The sequence below is a fragment of the Gossypium arboreum genome, chromosome 2 (assembly GCF_025698485.1).
Source record: "Gossypium arboreum isolate Shixiya-1 chromosome 2, ASM2569848v2, whole genome shotgun sequence".
NCBI lineage: Eukaryota > Viridiplantae > Streptophyta > Magnoliopsida > Malvales > Malvaceae > Gossypium > Gossypium arboreum.
In genome coordinates, this window is record NC_069071.1 from 50283846 (window position 1) to 50289759 (window position 5914).

General features: G+C 38.4%; 1 long non-coding RNA gene across 1 annotated transcript; it reads left to right on the plus strand.

Moving 5' to 3' along the window:
• The first annotated feature begins 3602 nt into the window (after nucleotides 1-3602).
• On the plus strand, nucleotides 3603-4582 carry LOC128285471 (uncharacterized). The gene is made up of 2 exons (XR_008275932.1): nucleotides 3603-3636; nucleotides 4344-4582. It is a non-coding gene; the product is annotated as an uncharacterized LOC128285471 (long non-coding RNA).
• The last annotated feature ends 1332 nt before the right edge of the window (nucleotides 4583-5914 follow it).

Consider the following 5914-nt stretch of genomic DNA (forward strand, 5'->3'; position numbering starts at 1 on the left):
TTGGGCCGATCGATATCGATTAATTTTGCCCCCGAGCTTGAAAAGATTCACAGCGTTTTCATGTCTCGATGCTTGACGATATAGGTCGATCCATCGCACGTAATCGCTCCATCCGAGATTGAGATTCACCTAATTTGAGGTATGAAGAGGAACCGGTTCGCATTATGAGGCGTGAAGTAAAAGAGTTGCGCAATAGGAAAATCCCGTTAGTGAAGGTGTTGTGGCATAAACACGGAATGGAAGAAGCCACTTGGGAACTTGAGGACTCTATGAAAGAGCGATACCTGAGCCTATTTACCGGTAAGATTTTTGGGGACGAAAATTTTTTAAGTGGGGGAGAGTTGTGACATCCCAAAATTGACCATAGTCGGGAAGTGGTTTCGGGACCGCTAAATCGAGTCACCGACATGTTCGAACGTAATATTTATTGTCTAGAATATGTGAAAATGCATGTGTGAATTTTGAATTCTTTGATTTAGTTAATTTGATTGTGAATTGAAGGAAAAAGGACTCATGTGAAAGGATTTAAATATATGTGGCTAATTTTAAGAGATTAATAAAAGGATGAAGTAAAATAAATGGACTTGCATGTCAAATAGCCCATTCCTAAGGTTAGTGGCGGCCATGTCAAGAGTGATGGGCAAGGAAAAACATGTTTCAAACATGTTTAGTTAATGGATTATGCTTGAAAGAATAAAGAAATGAAATTGAAAAAAAGGGTTATGATGAAAACAAAAGAGAAAAAAAAGTGTCCATCCTCTCATCTTTTTCTTGCTTGGCCGAATATACTAAGAAGAAAGGGGGGAAAAAGCTTGAGAAAATCAGCCATGGGAGCTTACTAGACTAAGGTGTTTTGATACAAGAAGGTATGTTTTATGCCACTCTTGAAAATGCATGCATGATTTGGAGGATTGGTTCAAAATTTTCCTTGAATCTTGAATCGAAACTAGGTTGTTAGGTGAGTTAAATTTCAGCCATGAATGTTGTCTCCCTTGGTGAGTGTTTTGATGTTGTTGTGATGAAAGCATGGAGATGAGTGAGTTCGAATGTTTAACAAAAAGGAAATTTTGTGCCATTGAGTTCTTGTTGTTATGTGTGTGTGTGCATGAGTATTCGGCCATGCTATAGAATTTATGTTGCAAAATGATTAATGCTTAATGAGATGTATAATAGTACTTGTGAATGAGCTTGAGGGTATTTAAACAATTAGACATAAAAAGGGTGGTAATGAGGTTGAAAATTGTTGAATGGTTAATTGGGTAATGAATGAAGCATTCGGCCATATGGGGTATAAATGGGCATAGGTGTTAAATACCTTGTATTGGAAATTTTGATAAATAAGTAGCAATAAATTAAGATGAGATTGAGTAAATTTTCAGCTTAGTTGTGTTAAGTATTCGGCAATAATCATAATAATGCATGTGAATGCCGTATGTTTGTGTTTGATGGAGAGGTAAATTGTTTGATTTAGCTCAAGAGCAAAGGGGAACTAAATTGGACAAAGGAAAGGAGAAAGCAAACGAGTAGCCGATTTGGAACCGTTCTACCCCAAACAAGGTAAGTCATTAAGCACGTATTTGATATTGCTTAAATGATTGTAAAATTTATGCAATTGTGTTTAATGGGATGATATATATATTTACAAATGAAAATGTATGTGTATGGAATGATGACATTTGTTGAATGTAAAAGAAATAGTGAAATGTGTAGAAAGTTGCTTTCGGCACTAAGTGTCTTGCAACAACTGAGTGTACGGTGTGAGATTGGCACTAAGTGTGCATGTTGGAAATATATGGCACTAAGTGTGCATGCTGGAAATATATGGCACTAAGTGTGCATGCTGGAAAAATATGGCTTGAGTGTGCATGCTGGAAATATATGGCACTAAGTGTGCGAGCTCGAAGGGTATGGTACTTGTGTGTGCGGGCTTAAATCGCATGGCACTAAGTGTGCGAAATCGAGTATTAAGCACTGTGTGTGCGTACTCTATATATATATATATCTCTGATCGAACAATTATATGGAGGGTGTGTCTCCATCGAGTTGAGTATGGACAGCAGATCGGGTAAGTACCTTGAGCTCATGACGAATAGGCAATACGTTCTTGCTCGGGGTTGAGCGTGGTAAGCTTTAAATCTATGTGATGATTGCAATTGTATGATTGTGGTGTGAATGAGTTTGTGACACCCCGAATGTGACCCTAGTCGGAGAGTGGTTTCGGGACCACGAAACCGAGTCACAAGAATAATTAAGTGTTATATTCCGTACTTATTGTATGTGGAATTGGTATGCGTAAATATTTCGTGTCTCGATTTTTATTAATTAGGTGCTAAATTTTAAGAAAGGACTTAGTAGTGAACTTTGAAAGTACGATAGGGAAATAGGTGATGACTAATTAAAGCATGCATGCAAAATAATGGACTTGCATGTCAAATTCCCCCTTTCTACAAGTAATGGCCGGCCATGACAAAGAAATATGGGTCAAACATGTCATGAAACATGTTTTGTTGGGCATTAGGGAGAAATAGTAAACAAATAAGCATGGGTAAGAAAAGAATGAAAAAAAAAAATGTGTGTGAGAGAGTGGCATACCCCATTGCCGTGAGTTGTAGAGAAGGAAAGAAAAAAATTTTGTTCATCCTTTCTTTGAGCCAAAACTAAGGAAGAAGGAGGATTTTTGCTTCATGCTTGGTTTGGAAGAGATCTAGAAGGAGATTTGGCTAAGTTTGCATCAAGATTAAGGTATGTATGAGGTTGTGTTGGGAGTTTCATGCATGTTTTGGTTGCTAACTTGATGTGCATGTTAGCCATGGCTCAAATCTTTGGTATGCCATGGAAATGGTATTTGGCCAAAGTTGTTATAGTGATAAAGCCATTGCATGCTAAGTGTGAAGCTTGATGATGATGCATGCAATGATGGATTTTCTACTCATGAGTAAGATTTTGAGTTTTCTCTTTGTTTTATCATGATTAAAGTTGAAAAGGAGCATGATTGTCATACTTGGCCATGATGCATTCTTGAGCATGATTCATGCTTCTTGCATGTTAGTTAAAAGTTTGTGTTTTGGATGGCTATGGACACCTTGAAAATTCGGCCATGCTCATATATGCATATATATGATTGCACATTATGTTTGGTTATGAACTAAGTGATGAATATATTGATTTAAAGAAGAAAATGTGGAAGAATGCTTGTGAAATTGCAAGCACAATTCGCCTAGCACACATATAAGTGCTTGATGCTATATTATAAGTTTTGGGCCACAATGTGCAAAGCATAAATTAGTAGATTGCATGCTGTTTTTGTGAGGTATTAAGTGCAAAATTGACCTCAACATGTACATGAATATTCGGCCTTGGGTAGCCTATTGAAGGCCTTAGCATTTCCTTGATGCTCAAATAAATTGTATTGAATTGCTTGATGTAGTATAAAATGTGCATGACCATTGTGTATTCAAGCTAAAGAGTGGCCATATGACCATTTAAAATCCTTGTCATATTCGCCATAAGCAAGCACAATGAGGTTTTAATAAATTGAATTTGTTTGAATTAGCTCAAGAGCTAAGAGGGCCACAATTGGACAAGGGAAGGAAAAGGTGATCGAATAGCCGAAAAAGCCGTTCGACAACATCCGAGGTAAGTCCTCAAGAAGTGACCTTACTTGAATTATGTGAGATGAAATATGGATGTGTATGATTATTGATTATGTGTGTATGAGTATTTGAATTCCACGGGCTAAGTCCCAAGGCGAATATGCTAATGATATTAATTGTGTTTGAGCCTTAGTAACGAAAATGAAATATGTATGTCCAATGATTATTGATGTATGTGTGCATGAGAAATTGAATGATATCGGGCTAAGCCCAAGACAATTATGCTGGAAATTATATCCGGGTTAAGACCAAGGCAATTGTGCTAGTGGTTATATCGGGCTAAGGCCGAAGGCATTCGTATGAAGTTATTCTATCCGGGCTAAGACCGAAGGCATTTGTGCACGTGATTATATCCGGTTATATTCCGAAGAATCTTGGGCTGGAGGTGAGTGTTGGTTGCTGAAATGAATTTAATTAGTACACTCGGACAGCCCAAAGGATAAGGTACGTTATATGTGCATTGGAAAGTCGACGTGTTTGAGCAACATTCGCTCAATCGACTAATGAATTTCAGTTATTGAATTGATTGATGCTTTGCGAACTTATACAATGATGAAGTATGAAGTAAGAATGTGTATTAATGAAATGATGCATTTGGCTATGTGAATGTATTGCTGTAAATTATAGTTCATTATATTCCTTGAGACTTACTAAGCATAAAAATGCTTACCCCGTTGCTTTGGCTCTTAGTTTTCTAGATTTCGCTCGAGGCAATCGGATTTGGGATCGTTGAAGTCGAAGTCATCCACACTATCAAGCCTCCATTTTGGTATAAATTTTTGGTTGAACTTGAGATGGCATGTATAGGACTACCTCTTGTTTGTTAAATACGTTGTAATGTAAGTATGTATGGCCATGCGAAAATGGCTCGAAAAGGGGAGCATGAACTTAGACTTATTGTGGGTTGTATGTATATATATTTGGGGTCATGATGTGGCTATGGTTTGGAAATGGGAATGTTGGTCATATGATCAGCCATTGGCATGGTTAAAATGATCATATATGAACCTATGTATGGCAAGATTAGTTGAATCATGGAGACTACCAAATAGGTAAGTCCTACCTTAAAAACAGATGCTGCCAGCTGCAGTGGCGTGAATGTGAAAATCACCATAATTCATAGGAATGGAATCAAATAGTGAATAAGCTATGTAAATGAACCTTGATGAGTCTATTTTCATATGGAAGAAACGAAACGGTCATAGGAGTTACAGGTTAAGAGATATTAAAGCTATTGTGAGACAGGGCCAGAATGGTTTCTGGGTTCCCTGTCGCAACTTTAAAAATTCACTATAAATTATCCAAAAAGAATTAGGAGATATACCTTATATGTACAGATTCCATTTTGAGTCTAGTTTCATTAGAAACAAACGACACCAGCATTAAAGCCCTGTGCAGAGAGATATTCAAGTTATACCGCGCGAAGGTCAGAGCAGTCGATCCCTGTAACTTGGGTAACTTTAACTAATAAACTGTACCAATTGGCCCGACCAAAATCCTAGAAATAAATCCATGGATGTATATATGAGTCTAAATTCAGGAAAATTTACGAAACCAGTTTCCGAGTTTTGAAACTCGAGATATGATTTTAAGGCGACAGTGACGCAGTTTTCCAGCCTGACTGGAAATGTCAAATTGGTGGGCAAAAACATGTGAACTTGGTTTGTTAACCCTCGGGTCCGACACGGCGATGGTCTCGGGTTTGGGGTGTTACAATTTTATTGGTATCGAGCCACGGTTTAGTCGATTCTAGGACTACCGTGATGTGTTTGGGGTCTAGCTATACATGCCATTAAATGATGAATCGATAGTGTGATGAATTCGACAATTTGACTTCATGTTTGTTTATAGCAATGGATCCGATCCCAACCGAGCGATAGCGATGATGTGGAGAGTGTGGCGCTGCTCCGCAAGAAGGGACAGCGCCGGCGGACTCTCAACCTATGGCCAGCAATCCTAATGACGAGGCTAAGCAAGCCTTTTATAGTGTGATGAGCGAATGGTTTAATCAATACATTCGAACCAACACTACTGTTCCACCACCTCCATTCCCGATTTAATGCAACCCCGCACCTACAATACCTCCGGTGATGACCCAATAAGGTCGTAAGCCCCAATCGATAGGATTCGAAAACATGGGGCCACTGAATTTAAGGCTACGGATGATGATGATGCCGAGCGAGCTGAATTATGGTTAGATAACACTATCCGGTGCTTGATGAGCTATCCTGTACACCGATGAGTGCTTAAAGTGTACCATC